We start from the raw sequence: 16,381 nt of genomic DNA, 5'->3' as shown, positions 1-16,381 counted from the left end.
CATGATCTTTATTGTTTCAGTCTTTATGTTTAGGTCTTTGATCCACTTGGAGTTAGTTTTTGTGCATGGTGTGAGGTATGGGTCCTGTTTCGTTTTTTTGCAAATGGATATCCAGTTATGCCAGCACCATTTGTTAAAAAGACTATCTTTTCCCCAATTAACTGACACTGGGCCTTTGTCAAATATCAGCTGCTCATGTATGGATGGATTTATATCTGGGTTCACAATTCTGTTCCATTGGTATATGTGCCTGTTGTACCAGTACCAGGCTGTTTTGACTACTGTGGCTGTATAATAGCTTCTGAAATCAGGTAGAGTGAGGCCTCCCACTTTCTTCTTCTTTTTTAGTAATGCTTTACTTATCCAAGGCTTCTTTCCCTTCCATATGAAGTTGGTGATTTGTTTTTCCATCACATTAAAAAATGTCATTGGAATTTGGATCAGAAGTGCATTGTATGTATAGATGGCTTTTGGTAGAATAGACATTTTTACTATGTTAAGCCTTCCTATCCATGAGCAAGGTATGTTTTTCCACTTAAGTAGGTCCTTTTTAGTTTCTTGTAGTAGTACCATGTAGTTTTCTTTATACAGGTCTTTTACATCTTTGGTAAGAATTATTCCTAAGTATTTTATCTTCTTGGGGGCTACTGTGAATGGTATTGATTTGGTGATTTCCTCTTCGATGTTCTTTTTGTTGATGTAGAGGAATCCAAGTGCTTTTTGTATGTTTATCTTATAACCTGAGACTCCGCCAAACTCTTCTATTAGTTTCAGTCATTTTCTGGAGGATTCCTTAGGGTTTTCTGTGTATAAGATCATGTCATCTGCAAATAGAGATCATTTTACTACCTCCTTGCCAATCTGGATGCCCTTTATTTCTTTGTCTAGCCTAATTGCTCTGGCTAGGACCTCTAGCACAATGTTGAATAAGAGCGGTGATAAAGGGCATCCTTGTCCGGTTCCCGTTCTCAAGGGAAATGCTTTCATGCTCTCTCCACTTAGAGTGATGTTGGCTGTTGGCTTTGTATAGATGCCCTTTATTGTGCTGAGGAATTTTCCTTCATTTCGTATTTTGGTAAGAGTTTTTATCATAAATGGGTGTTGGACTTTGTCAAATGCCTTTTCTGAATCAATTGATAAGATCATGTGGTTTTTGTCTTTTGTTTTATTTATACGGTGGATTACATTAATGGTTTTTCTAATATTAAACCAGCCTTGCATACCTGGTATAAATCCCACTTGATCATGATCGATTATTTTTTTGATATGTTGTTGAATTCTATTGGCTAGAATTTTGTTGAGGATTTTTGCATCTATGTTCATGAGGGATATAGGTCTATAATTTTCTTTTTTGTGTGATGTCTTTACCTCGTTTTGGTATCAGGGATATGGTGGCTTCATAGAATGAGTTAGGCAGTATTCCGTCCTTTTCTATGCTTTGGAATACCTTTAGTAGTAGTGGTGTTAACTCTTCTCTGAAAGTTTGGTAGAACTCTGCAGTAAAGCCATCCGGGCCAGGGCTTTTTTTTGGTGGGAGTTTTTTGATTACCTTTTCAATCTCTTTTTTTGTTATGGGTCTATTTAGTTGTTCTACTTCTATCAGTGTCATTCTTGCAAGGAAGTGATGGTATCTCTTCATGGTTTTGATTTGCATCTCTCTATTTTTTTTTTAATGGCTAATGGGGAAACTCTGTTGGCGTAGTGGTTAAGTGCTACAGCTGCTAACCAAAGGGTCGGCAGCTCAAATCCACTAGGCGCTCCTTGGAAACTCTATGGAGCAGTTCTAGTCTGTTCTACAGGGTCACTATGAGTCAGAATCAACTCGATGGCACTGGGTTTGGTTTTGGTTTGGAATGGCTAATGCGAGCCCTAATGGGGCAGTGGTTAAGAGCTTGGCTGTAAACAAAAAGGGCTGCAGTTTGAATCCATCAGTCACTCCTTGGAAACCCTATGGGGCAGTTATACTCTGTCTTAAAAGGCAGCTATGAGTTGGGGTTGACTCAATGGCATTGGGTTTTTGGTTGAATGGTTAATGATCGTGAGCACCTTTTCATGTATTTGTTGGTTGCCTGAAAGTCCTTTTTGGTGAAGTGTCTGTTCATGTCCTTTGCCCATTTTGTTATTGTTGAGTTGTTGAAGTTTTCTGTATATTTTGGAGATTAAACCTTTATCGGATATGTTGTTGCCAAAAAATTTTTTCCCAGTCTGCTCGTTCTCTCTTTACTTGCTTGGAAAAGTCTTTTGATGAGCATAAGTATTTAACTTTTAGGAAGTCCCAGTTATCTAGTTTATCACCGAGAGTTTGTGCATTTTCATTTATGCTTGATAGTCTACTTATGCCATAAATTAGGGACTCTAGTGGTCTCCCTATGCTTTCTTTCATGAACTTTACAGTTTTAGATTTTACATTTAGGTTAGGTCTGTGATCCATTTTGTGTTAGTTTTTGTGTATGAGGTGATATTTGGATCCTGTTTCATTTTTCTGCAAATAGATATTCAGTTTTGCCAGCACCATTTGTTGAAGGAGAAACTGGCTCTTTGAAAAGATCAATAAAATTGGCAGACCTTTAGCTAGACCAACCAAAAAAAGAAAGAAAAGATGCAAATAACCAAAATAAAAAATCATAGAGGGGACATTACAACCCACCTGAGAGAAATAAAGAGAATTACAACATAATATTTTGAACAACTTTATGACAAAAAAACTGGATAACCTAGATGAAATGGACAAATTCTGAGAAGCACAAACCCTGTCAAAACTGACTCAAAAGGAAATAGACAGTCTCAACAGATCCATAACAAGTGAAGAGAGAAAATCAGTGATGAAAAACCTCTGAAGGAAAAAAAAAGCCCAGGACCAGATGGCTTCACTGGGAAATTCTACCAAACATTTAGAGAAGAACTGACACAATGTTGTTTAAATTCTTCAAAAAGACAGAGAAGGAAGGAATACTCTCTAATTCAATCTTCAAAGCAAACATAAACCTAATACCAAACCAGGCAAAGACACAACAAGAAAAGAAAACTACAGGCTAATATCTTTTATGAATATGGATGCAAAATTCCTCAACAAAATACTAGTGAACAGAATACAACAGCATATTTCAAGAGTCACACACCATGACCAAGTGGGATTTATTCCAGGAATGCAGGGATGGTTCAACATTAGAAAATTAATCAATGCAATATACCACATTAATAGAACAAGAGAAAAGAACTGCATGTTCATCTCTATGAATGCAGGAAAAGCATTTGATAAAATCCAACACCCTTTCTTGATGAAAATCATAAAGAAGATAAGAATAGAAGGGAAATTCCTCAGTAAGATTCAGGCCATATATGAAAAGCCAACAGCAAACATTATACCTACTGGAGAAAGACTGAGAGCTTTCCCCTTGAAATCAGAATAAGACAATGCTGTATTGGAAGTCTTAGCCAGAGCAATAAGAAAACAAAAAGAAGAGGGAGGGAGGGCCAAAATGGCAGACTAATCAGACGCTTCCGGCAATCCCTCTTACAAAAAAGACCCCAAAAAACAAGTGAAACGGTTATATATATGACAAGCTAGGAGCCCTGAATATCAAAGGCAAAGTTAGAAAATGGACTGAGTGGCAGGGGAGGGAGAGATGGTTCAGAAACAGCAAGGAGTTGCCGGATCTGAATCACTGGGAGCCCTCAGGCACCATTCCCTGGAGTGACAGCAGCAGGGCTGGCAGTAGCATTCCAGAAACAGTTTTCTCAGGGAGAGACAGTGAGCCGCACAGCCTACGCACACCTCCAGAACCAGAGAAGAACAGCACTCTTGACAAAAACTAAGTACTTGTGTTTATTTTACCACATGCCAGGTCCCAAGCCTGCTTCAATGACTGTCGATTTCCCCGGCCCTGAGATAGGTCCTGCCGCCTGCCCTGAGCCATTCTCCTGGCCTTGGAGGAGGAATAAATTCACAGTTGGGGGAAAAGATAATCTGCCAGCTCCACTAAGCTGGGGAGCTCAGGACAAAAGCGGCTCCTGTCCAGGCACAAATGGTCCATGCACTTTAAATACCTTTCCCCCATGCTTGGACCTGTGTGGGCCCATTTCAGGAGAATAGGCCCTTGTCGGTAGACTGCAACTGTTTCAGCTGTGCAGTGGAGAGGTCGGTGTTTGATGTTTGACACCACTTTGCCTACTAAACAGGGTCCTTACAAACCCACATCAGGGGCCTAAAGACTGTTGGCTCCAACCTCATCACCTAGCCACCCACGACAGGGGTCAAAATAAGTGGTGCCTCCCAGTCCTTACAACCAAAAGCACTGGGTGCCTATGGTCCATTTGAAGAACTCACCCACCTGTGCACTCTAGAGAACAGGGATGCATTTTCCACGTAGACACGCGGGGGAGAGTTGTCAGTCTCCTACCTTGTTCAGAGCATGACTCCCTGCTGCAACCAGATACCTGTACCTACACCAATAACCCCTGCCCCTCTAAAACTGTAGGACAGAGACTATACCACACGCTTAATGACCAACTACCTGGACACCTGAGCTGATTCCATCAAAGAAAAGTGAAAGGACTCCTAGGCTCATGTACCTGGTAACAGCTCTGGCCATCTGGTAACAGGACGTTAGAGCTTCAAAGGCAAAAATAATCAAGTTAGCCCACTCAAGCAGCCTATCTGTGCATAACAAAACAAAACATAGCAAGAAGCTAGGATGCAGTAAGCAAACATAAACTAATACAATAACTTATAGATGGCTTGGAGACAACAGTCAATATCAAATGACATAAAGAAGCAGAACATGATTGCTTCAACAAGCTCTCGAAACAAGAATCAAGGAATCTTCTGGATGAATGTGTGTCCCTGGAATTACAAGATCCAGCATACAAAAGATTAATATACAGAACTCTTCAAGACATCAGGAATGAGATCAGGCAAAAGGCAGAACAAGCCAAAGAACACACAGATAAAGCAGTTGAAGAAATTAAAAAGGTTATTCAAGATCATAATGAAAAATTTAATAAGTTGCAAGAATCCACAGAGAGAAAGCAATTAGAAATTCAGAAGATTAACAATAAAATTACAGAATTAGACAACTCAATAGGAAGTCCGAGGAGCAGAATTGAGGAAGTGGAAGAGAGAATTAGTGAGATAGAAGATAAAACACTTGGCACCAATATATTCAAAGAAAAACCAGATAAAATCATTTTAAAAAATGAAGAAACCCTAAGAATCATGTGGGACTCTACCAAGAGAAATAATCTACGAGTGATTGCAGTACCAGAACAGGGAGGGATAACAAAAAATACAGAGAAAATTGTTGAAGATTTGTTGGCAGAAAACTTCCCTGATATCGTGAAAGATGAGAAGATATCTATCCAACATGCTCATTGAACCCACATAAGGTAGATCTCAAAAGAAAGTCACCAAGACATATTATAATCAAACTTGCCAAAACCAAAGAAAAAGAGACAATTTTAAGCATGGCTAGGGATAAACGAAAAGTCGCCTATGAAGGAGGGTCAATAAGAATAAGCTGGGACTACTCGGCAGAAACCATGCAGGCAAGAAGGCAATGGGATGACTTACATAAAGCATTGAAGGAAAAAATTGCCAACCAAGAATCATATATCCAGCAAAACTATCTCTCAAATATGAAGGCAAAATTAGGACATTTCCAGATAAACAGAAGTTTAGGGAATTTGTAAAAAACCGAACTAAAAATACAAGAAATACTAAAGGGAGTTCTCTGATTAGAAAATCAATAACAACACCTCTCAACCCAAGACTAGAATACGGGACAGAGAAACCAGATGTCAACCCAGATAGGGAAATCACAAAAATAAATCAAAATTAAAAAAAAAAAAAACTCAAAACAGGGAAACTGCAATGCCATCATGTAAAAGAAGACAAAATTGAAACAGTAAAGAGGGACTAAAAGATATAGTAATAGATCTTTCAAATGGACAGGAAGTGAAGGTGATATAAAGGAATAAAATTTAGGTTTAAACTTAGAAAAATAGGAGTAAATATTAAGGTAACCACAAAGGAAACTAACAATCCTACTCATCAAAATACAAGAAAAAAATAGCAGAAACAAAACCAACAACAATGAATATGAAGAAAAGACAATATATAAAGATAAACTATCAGCACAAAAAATTAAGTGGTTAAAAGAAACTGTCAACAACAGACACACAAAAAAAAGCCACATCAAAATAACCACACTAAACTCATATCTATCCATAATTACGCTGAATGAAAAAGGACTAAATACACCAATAAAGAGACAGAGAGTGGCAAAATGGATTAAGAAAACACGATCCGTCTATATGCTGTCTACAAGAGACACATCTTAGACTTAGAGACAAAAACAAACTAAAACTCAAAGGATGGAAAAAAATATATCAAGCAAACAACAATCAAAAAAGAGCAGGAGTGGGAATATTAAGTTCTGACAAAATAAACTTTAAAGTTAAATCCATCATAAAGGATAAGGAAGGACACTAAATAATGACTAAAGGGACAATATATTAGGAGGATATAACCACATTAAATATTTATACACCCAATGTCAGGGCTGCAAGATACATAAAACAAACTCTATCATTATTGAAAAGTGAGATAGACAGCTCCAAAATTATAGTAAGAGACTTCAACACACCACTTTCGGTAAAGGACAGAACATCCAGAAAGAAGCTCAATAAAGACACAGAGGATCTAAACGCCACAATCAACCAAATGACCTCATAGACATATATAGAACACTCCACCCAACAGCAGCCAAGTATACTTTCTTTTCCAGTGCACATGGAATATTCTCTAGAAGAGACCACATATCAGGTCATAAAGCAAGCCTTAGCAGAATCCGAAACACTAAAATATTACAAAGCATCTTCTCTGACCATAAGGCCATAAAAGTAGAAATCAATAACAGAAATAACAGAGAAAAGAAATCAAACACTTGGAAATTGAACAATACCCTGCTCAGAAACGACTGGGTTATAAATAAAAAAATAAAAAAATAAATTTTTTTTTTTTTGAGAAGACACTAATGATGGAATAAAGAAATTCACAGAATCCAATGAGAATGAAAACACTTCCTATCAGAACCTTTGAGACAAAACTAAAGCAGTGCTCAGAGGTCAATTTATATCACTAAATGCACACATCCAAAAAGAAGAAAGGGCCAAACTCGAAGAATTATCCCTACAACTTGAAAAATTGAAAGAGAGCAACAAAAGAAATGCTCAAGCACCAGAAAAAAGCAAATAATAAAAATTAGAGCAGAATTAAATGAAATAGAAAACAGAACAACAACTGAAAGAGTTAACAAGACCAAAAGCTGGCTCTTTGAAAAAATTAACACAATTGATAAAGCATTGGCCAAAATGACAAAAGAAAAACAGGAGAGGAAGCAAATAACATAAATAAGAAATGAGATGGGCGATATCACAACAGACCCAACTGAAATTAAAAGAACCATATCAGATTACTAGGAAAAATTGTACTCTAACAAATCTGAAAACTTAGAAGAAATGGATGAATTCCTAGCAACACACTACCTACCTAACTAACACAAAAAGAAGTAGAACAACTACATAAACCCATAACAAAAGAAAAGATTGGAAAGGTAATGAAAAAATTCCCAACAAAAAAAGCCCTGGCCCTGACGGCTTCACCCCTACTACTAAAGTATTTCAGAGCAAAGAAAAGGATGGAATACTCCCAAACTCATTCTATGAAGCCAGCATACTCCTGATACCAAAACCAGGCAAAGACACCACAGAAAAAGAAAATTACAGACCTATATCCCTCATGAACTTAGATGCAAAAATCCTCAACAAAATTCTAGCCAATAGAATTCAATAACATATCAAAAAAATAATTCACCATGACCAAGTGGGATTTACACCAGGTTTGCAGGGATGGTTCAACATCAGAAAAACAATTAATGTAATAACATAAATAAAACAAAAGACAAGAACCACAGGATCTTGTCAATTGATGCAGAAAAGGCATTTGACAAAGTCCAACACCCATTCATGATAAAAACTCTCAGCAAAATAAGAATACAAGGGAAATTCCTCAACATAATAAAAGGCATTTATACAAAGCCAACAGCTAACATCATGCTAAATGGAGAGAGTCTGAAAGCATTCCCCTCAAGAATGGGAACCAGACACAAGGATGCCCTGTATCACCACTTTTACTCGACATTGTGCTGGAGGTCCTAGGCAGAGCAATTAGGCTAGATAAAGAAATAAAGGGCATCCAGATTGGCAAGGAAGAAGTAAAAGTATCTCTACTTGCAGATGACATGATCTTATACACAGAAAACCCTAAAGAATCCTCAAGAAAACTACTGAAACTGATAGAAGCATTCAGCAGAGTATCAAGATACAAGATAAATGTACACAGATGTGTTCCTCTACACCAACAAAAAGAGCATCACAGAGGAAAGCACCAAATCAATACTATTTACAGTAGCCCCCAAGAAGATAAAATACTCAGGAATAAATCCTACCAGAGACATGAAAGACCTATATAAAGAAAACTACAAGACACTACTGCAAGAAACCAAAATGGACCTATATAACTGGAAAAAGACACCTTGTTCGTGGATCAGAAAACTCAACATTGTAAAAATGTCTTTTCTACCCAAAGCAAGCTATAGATACAATGCAATTCCGATCCAAATTCCAATGACATTTTTTAATGAGATGGAGAAACAAATCACCAAGTTCATATGGAAGGGAAAGAGGCCCTGGATAAGTAAAGCATTACTGAAAAAGAAGAACAAAGTGGGAGGACTCTCACTACCTGATTTTAGAACCTATTATACCACCACTGTAGTCAAAACAGCCTGGTACTTGTACAACAACAGATTCATAGACCAATGGAACAGAATTGAGAATCCAGACATAAATCCATCCACGTATGAGCAGCTGATATTTGACAAAGGCCCAAAGTCAGTTAAATGGGGAAAACACAGTCTTTAACAAATGGTGCTGGCATAACTGGATATCCATCTGCAAAAAAATGAAACAAGACCCATACCTCACACCATGTACAAAAACTAACTCAAAATGGATCAAAGACCTAAATATAAAATCTAAAATGATAAAGATCATGGAAGAAAAAATACAGACAACAATAGTAGCCCTAATACATGGCATAAACAGTATATAAAACATTACTAACAATGCACAAACACCAGAAGAGAGACTAGATACCTGGGAGCTTCTAAAAATCAAACACCTAAAAATACTACACCAAAAGAGTAAAAAGATTACCTAGAGACTGGGAAAAAGTTTTTAGCTATAACATTTCTGTTTAGCGTCTGATCCCTAAAATCTACATGATACTGCAAAAACTCAACAACGAAAAGACAAATAACCCAATTAAAAAATGGGCGACGGATATGAACAGGCACATCACTAAAGAAGACATTCAGGTAGCTAACAGATACATGAGGAAATATGATCATTAGCCATTGTTGTTGTTAGGTGCCGTCGAGTCTGTTTTGACTCATAGCGACCCTATGCACAACAGAATGAAACACTGCCTGGTCTTGCGCCATCCTTACAATCGTTGTTATGCTTGAGCTCAATGTTGCAGCAACTGTGTCAATCCACCTTGTTGAGGGTCTTCCTCTTTTCCGCTGACCCTGTACTTTGCCAAGCATGATGTCCTTCTCCAGGGACTGATCCCTCCTGACAACACATCCAAAGTATGCAAGATGCCATTAGAGAAATGTAAACCAGAACTACAATGAGATTCCATCGTCTTTCCAACAAGGCTGGCATTAATCCAAAAAAACACAAAATAATAAATGTTGGAGGGGTTGTGGAGACACTGGAACACTTATACACTGCTGGTGGGAATGTAAAATGGTAAAACCACTTGGGAAATCGATTTGGCCCTTCCTTGAAAAGCTAGAAATAGAACTACCATAGGACCCAGCAATCCTACTCCTTGGAATATATCCTAGAGAAATAAGAGCCTTTACACGAACAGATATATGCACACCCACGTTCATTGCAGCACTATTTACAATAGCAAAAAGATGGAAGCAACCAAGATGCAAATTGATGGATGAATGGATAAATAAATCATGGTATATTCACACAGTGGAATACTATGCATCAATAAAGAGCAATGATGAATCCGTGAAACATTTCATAACATTCAGGTATCTGGAAGGCATTATGCTGAGTAAAATTAGTCGGATGCAAAAGGACAAATATTGTATGAGACCATTGATATAAGAACTCAAGAAATAGTTTAAACAGAGAAGAAAATATTCTTTGATGGTTACGAGAGTGGAGAGGGAGGGAGGGAGAGGGGTGTTCACTAAGTAGATAGTAGACAAGAACTATTTTAGGTGAAGGGAAAGAACACACAGTACAGGAGAGGTCAGCACAACTGGACTAAACCGAAAGCATAGAAGTTTCCTGAATAAACCAAACACTTCAAAGGCCTGCGTAGCAGGGACGGAGGTTTGGGGACCATGGTTTCAGGGGACTTCTAGGTCAATTAGCATAATAAAATCTATTAAGAAAACATTCTGCATCCCACTTTGCAGAGTGGCATTTGGAGTCTTAAACGCTAACAAGCAGCCATCTAAGATGCATCAATTGGTTTCAACTCATCTGGAGCAAAGGAGAATGAAGAACACCAAAGACACAAGGTAATTACGAGCCCAAGAGACAGACAGTGCCACGTAAACCAGAGACTACATCAGCCTGAGACCAGATAAACTAGATGGTGCCTGGCTACAACCAATGACTGCCCTGACAGGGAACACAACGGAGAATCCCTGAGGGAGCAGGAGAGGTGTGGAACGCAGACCTCAAATTCTTGTAAAAAGACCAGACTTAATTGTCTGACTGAGACTAGAAGGACCCCGGAAGTCATGGTCCCCAGACCTTCTGTTAGCCCAAGACAGGGACCATTCCCAAAGCCAACTGCTGAGACAGGGATTGGACTGGACTAGAAGATAAAAAATGATACTGGTGAGGAGTGAGCTTCTTGGATCAAGTAGACACATGAGACTATGTGGGTAGCTCCTGTCTGGAGGGGAGATGAGAAGGCAAAGGGGGACAGAAGCTGGCTGAAGGGACATGGAAATACAGGGTGGGGAGAAGGAGTGTGCTGTCTCATTAGGAGGAGAGCAACTAGGAGTGTATAGCAAGGTGTATAAATATTTTTGTATGAGACTGGCTTGATTCGTAAACTTTCACTTAAAGCACAGTAAAAATTTTAAAAAAGGAAATAAAATGTACCAAGATTGGAAAAGAAGAAATAAAATTATCTCATTCACAGATGTTATGATCCTATGTATACAAAATCCCAGAGTCCACAAAAAAACTTCTAGAGCTAACAGATGAACTTAACAAAGTTACAGGATACAAGATCAACAAACAAAAATCAGCTGGATTTCTATATACCAGCATTGAGAAATCTGAAAGGGAAATTAGGGAAATAATTCCATTTACATTTACAATAGCACCTAAAAGAATAAAATACCGAGGAATAAATCTAACCAAGGACGTGAAGGACTTACACAATGAAAACTATAAAACACTGCTGAAAGAGATTAAAGACAAATAAATGGACTGGAAGATTTAGTATTGTTAAAATGTCAGTACTACCCAAAGCAATGTATAGATTCAATGCGATCCTGATCAAAATCCAACAGCCTTCGTTACAGAATTAGAAAAACCAAACCTCAACTTTATACGAAATGACAAAAGGCCCCAAATAGCTAAAGCAATGTTGAAAGAGAAGAACAAAATAGGACTCACAGTTCCTGATTTTAAAACATACTATACGTCTATAGTAATCAAAAAAGCCTGGTTTTGGTATAAAAATAGACAGATAGACCAATGCAACAGAATTGAGAGTCCAGATATAAACCCACACATCTATGGTCAACCAATTTTTTTGACAAGGGAACTAAGTCCACTCAATGGAGAAAGAAGAGTATCTTCAGTAAATGGTGTTGGGAAAAATGGATTTTCACTTGCAGAAAAATGAAACAAGATCCATCCCTTACACCATACCAAAAAAAATTCAAAATGAATTAAGAAACTAAATGTGCAAACTAAAACCAAAAAATTCTTAGAAGAACAAGCAGTGGCAACACTGTCAGGCCTAGCTTTCAGCAATGGATTATTTAATGTAATAAGAAATGCACAAACAGCAAAAGACAAAATAAGTAAATGGTACCTCATAAAAATTTAAGAAACTTTTGTTCATTAAAAGACTTTACCAAAAAAGTAAAAAGACAAGCTACCAACTGGGAGAATACCTTCGGACACCATATATCCAACAAGAATCTAATAACCAAAACATATGTAAAAGTTTGACAACAACAAAAAGACAAATAACCCAATCATAAAACACGTAAAGGGCTTGAATAGACATTTCACCAAAGAGGACAGTCAAATGGCCGCCAAACACGTGAAAGATGTTCAGCGTCATTAGCCATCGGAGAGATGCAAATCAAAACCACAATGAGATACCATTTCACTCCCATTAGCCAAAAAAAAAAAAAAAAAAAAAAACCATTGCTGTTGAGTTGATTCTGACTCGTAGTGGCCCTATAGGACAAATTAAAATTGCCCATAGGATTTCCAAGGCGCAGCTGTTGTATTCAAACCACCGACCTTTTTGCTTACAGCCTTAGCACTTAACCACTGGGCCACAAGGGCTCCCCACTCCCTCTGGGATGGCTAAAATAAAAAACAGAAAATAACAAATGATGGTGAGGATGCGGGGAAATTGGAACTTTTATCCGTTGCCCGTGGGAACATGAAATGGCACAGCCGTTGTGGAAGACAGTATGGCAATTCCTCAAAAAATGAAAAATAGAACTACCATCCAAAAACCACCCGTTGCCATCGAGTCAATTTCAACTCATAGCCACCCTATGGGACAGAGTAGAACTGCCCCATAGAGTTTCCAAGGAGCACCTGGTAGATTCAAACTGCCAACATTTTGGTTAGCAGCCGTAGCTCTTAACCACTACGCCACCAGGGTTTCCAAGAACTACCATATGACCCAGTAATTCCACTTCTAGATATATACCCAAAAGACTAGAAAGCAGAGACTCAAACAGAGATTTGTATATCAGTGTTCATTGCAGCACTATTCACAATAACTAAAAGGTGGAAACAGCCTAAATGTCCATCGACAGATAAATGGATAAACAAAATGTGGTACATGCATACAATGGAATACTACTTAGCCAGTAGGGGAAATGAAGTCTCGATACAAGCTAGAATATGGATGGAGCTTGAACCATTATGCTGAGCGAAATAAGCCAAACACAAAAGGACAAATACTGCATGACCTCACTTACATAAAAAGACAAGAAAAGGCAAATGTACGGACATCAAAGTTCATTAGTGGTTACCAGAGGCATGGAGGAGGGGAAAAAGGGGGATTAACAGTGATGGAAAAATTGCATTGAGCTGATTATTGTAACTGCTCTCAATAAGCTGTACATCTGTAAAAGGTTGAATTGGCAAAAGTCATGTGATAGATATATTTACAACAATGACAAAAAAAAGAGTAGCTGCTGAGGCCGCTTATGTACAACCAAACACTTCATGGAATTTTGTTCCTTGGTTTGGAGGCTTAAGGCCATGGTTTCATGGGACATCCCAGTTAATTGGCCTACTGACAAGTTTGGTTCTTCTGTTCCACCTTCTAGTTTGTATCGTAGTGCCTGTGGTCTCAAAAGCTTGCCCGCAGCCATGCTAGGCACAACCATTGGTCTCTATTCACCTGGAGCAACAGAAGAAGAAGGAGAGTCAGGAAAAGGAGGAGGAAATGGAATGTGTGGCTAATTGCCTCCATGAACAACTTCCTCCTTTGCCGTGAGACCAGAAGAATTGGATGGTGTCCGGCTACCATTACTGAACATTTTGATCAAAGATTCCATAGAAGAATTCTGATCAAAAGGGCAAAAATGTATCACAGAATTTCAAATTCTCATGGACTCTAGAATTTCTGGAGCCATGGAGGGTGGATGAACCCCTGGAACTATTGCACTGAGATAATCTTTAAACCTTAAACCAAAATATCCCCTGAAGTCTTCTTAAAACCAGAGTTTAGCTTAACTAGTAAAAAAGGTCTGCCTTGAGCATATGCTTTTAAGTACTATCTATATAGGATCAAATTGACAACAGCAACTCGAAATACTAGATAGGAACCTTAGGGGGCAGTGAGTTTATGTTAATGAGGGAGGAACAACTCAGAAAAAGAGGGTGAGAATGGGTGTACAATTCAAAGAATATAATCAATGTCACTAAACTGTACACATAGAAATTATTGAATCGGTGTATGTTTTGCTGTGAGTATTCTCAACAACAACAGCAACAAAATAAATAAAATTTAGGGAAAAAAAAGAAAAACCAACAAATAAAAAAAGAGCAAGAAAAGTTTCATAGAATGATAGGGAACAATTTCCAAGATACAGAGTTTTAACTCAAAAAAGCAAGTGCAGAATTATGCATGTAGTTTGCTATTATTTCTTTTTTTAAAACTATTATACGTATGCATAGAATATTTCTGAAATAATAACAAGCAGCTAGTAACAACGGTTGCCGGAAGACCGAGGGGGAGGAGAGATTTAATTTTCACTGTGTATCTTTTTGTAACTGCTGTAACTCTTATAATATTTTTTCCTATTAAATTTTCACCTCCTGAACATTTTGTGCAATGTGTATGAATCAGCTGCTGAAAAACAAATAAAAATTTTTTATTAAAAAAAAAAAAAGAAAGAAAGCCCTATGATCACGACAGATCATATATAGTGCTGGAAGGTGAGCCCCCTAGGTTGGAAGGCAACAATGGACTCAACATGTTTGTGACCATGAGGATGGCACAGGAATGGGCAGCAGTTCATTCTATTCTACGTTGGTCACCATGAGTCGGAGCCGACTCCATGGTAACTAACAACAACACAGTCTCATTAAAGGCAAAATCTAACCTTTTGAGATCACAGTCGTTTGAGATGAATATTCATAATGTAGCAAGTCCTGATTTAAACAACATATGAGAAAGTATATCCACTTAAGTAATTTTTCTAGGTAAATGAACTTGATCCCTTTAAGTCCAAAGCACGTTTTCTTTACATTCTTTTCTATAAAGTCTCTCTAAAATATGGCAGAAACAATTTTCCTGCCTTTATAAGAAGAGTGTCCTGAACAAAATTAAACCAGTATTTATCCAGTTGAATACCAATGATACTCTCCTGTGCTACTGAGATATGTAGAGCTATTTGCTCTGACCCCATGGACTCTAGGCTGTACCTGTTTTGATTTGTAATGTCATTTTTTAAGTTTTTGGCCTTATGCTCTCAGATGTCATTTCCCATTGCTGTCACTGTGCCTATCTCCAGCAACTTGCTCCCTTAAGCACCATCTCTTCTTTGCTTATTTGCTAATTCTAATGTGTCCTGGATGGGGAAATCAGACAACCAATGATGTTACAATACTGTGTGAAATATTTTAAATTCATAAGCCAGAATTTACTGCTCTGTGAAGAAATAGTCTCTGAGTGAAAACTGGATAACTTGTCTGTGAGTAAATTAAGAGAGGTCTTTAACACTTACCCAGGTATTTAAAAAGGTATTTCTAGGCATTTGTCAATTTCTTGTCAGTATTCTAAATGGCTGAGTTACTGTCATGGATTGAATTGTGTCCCCTCAAAATATGTATCAACTTGGCTAGGCCATGATTCTCAGTAGTGTGTAGTTGTCCACCATTTGTGATCTGATGTGATTATCCTATGTGTTGTAAATCCTAACCTCTATGATGTTGATGAGGCAGGATTAGAAGCAGTTATGTTAATGAGGCAGGACTCAATCTACAAGATTGGATTGTGTCTTTAGCCAATCTTTCTTGAGATATAAAAGAGAGAAGTGAGCAGAGAAGAGAGGGACCTCATACCACCAAGAGAAGAGCGTGTCCTTTGTACCTGGGGTCCCTGTGCTGAGAAAGGGAAAATTGATGACAAAGACCTTCCCCCAAAGCCAAAAGAGAGAGAAAGGCTTCCCCTGGAGCTGGCACCCTGAATTCAGACTTCTAACCTCCTAGACTGTGAGAGAATAAATTTCTGTTTGTTAAAGCCATCCACTTGTGGTATTTCTGTTATAGCAGCACTAGAAAACTAAGAATTTGGTACCAAGACAGTGGGGTGTTGTCTAAAGATACCGACAATGTGGAAGTGGTTTTGGAATTGAGTAATGAGTAGAGCCTGGAAGAGTTTTCAAGTGTGTGATAGTAAAAGCCTAGATAGCCTTGAACAGACTGTTGGTGGAGTTATGGACATCAAAGACAATTCTGGTGAGAGCTCAGAAGGAACTAAGGAGAACTGTAACACCGG

Source organism: Elephas maximus, chromosome X (assembly GCF_024166365.1).
Source record: "Elephas maximus indicus isolate mEleMax1 chromosome X, mEleMax1 primary haplotype, whole genome shotgun sequence".
Taxonomy (NCBI): Eukaryota; Metazoa; Chordata; class Mammalia; order Proboscidea; family Elephantidae; genus Elephas; species Elephas maximus.
The sequence above is the reverse complement of the archived record's forward strand: the minus strand, read 5'-3'. Positions refer to the sequence as shown.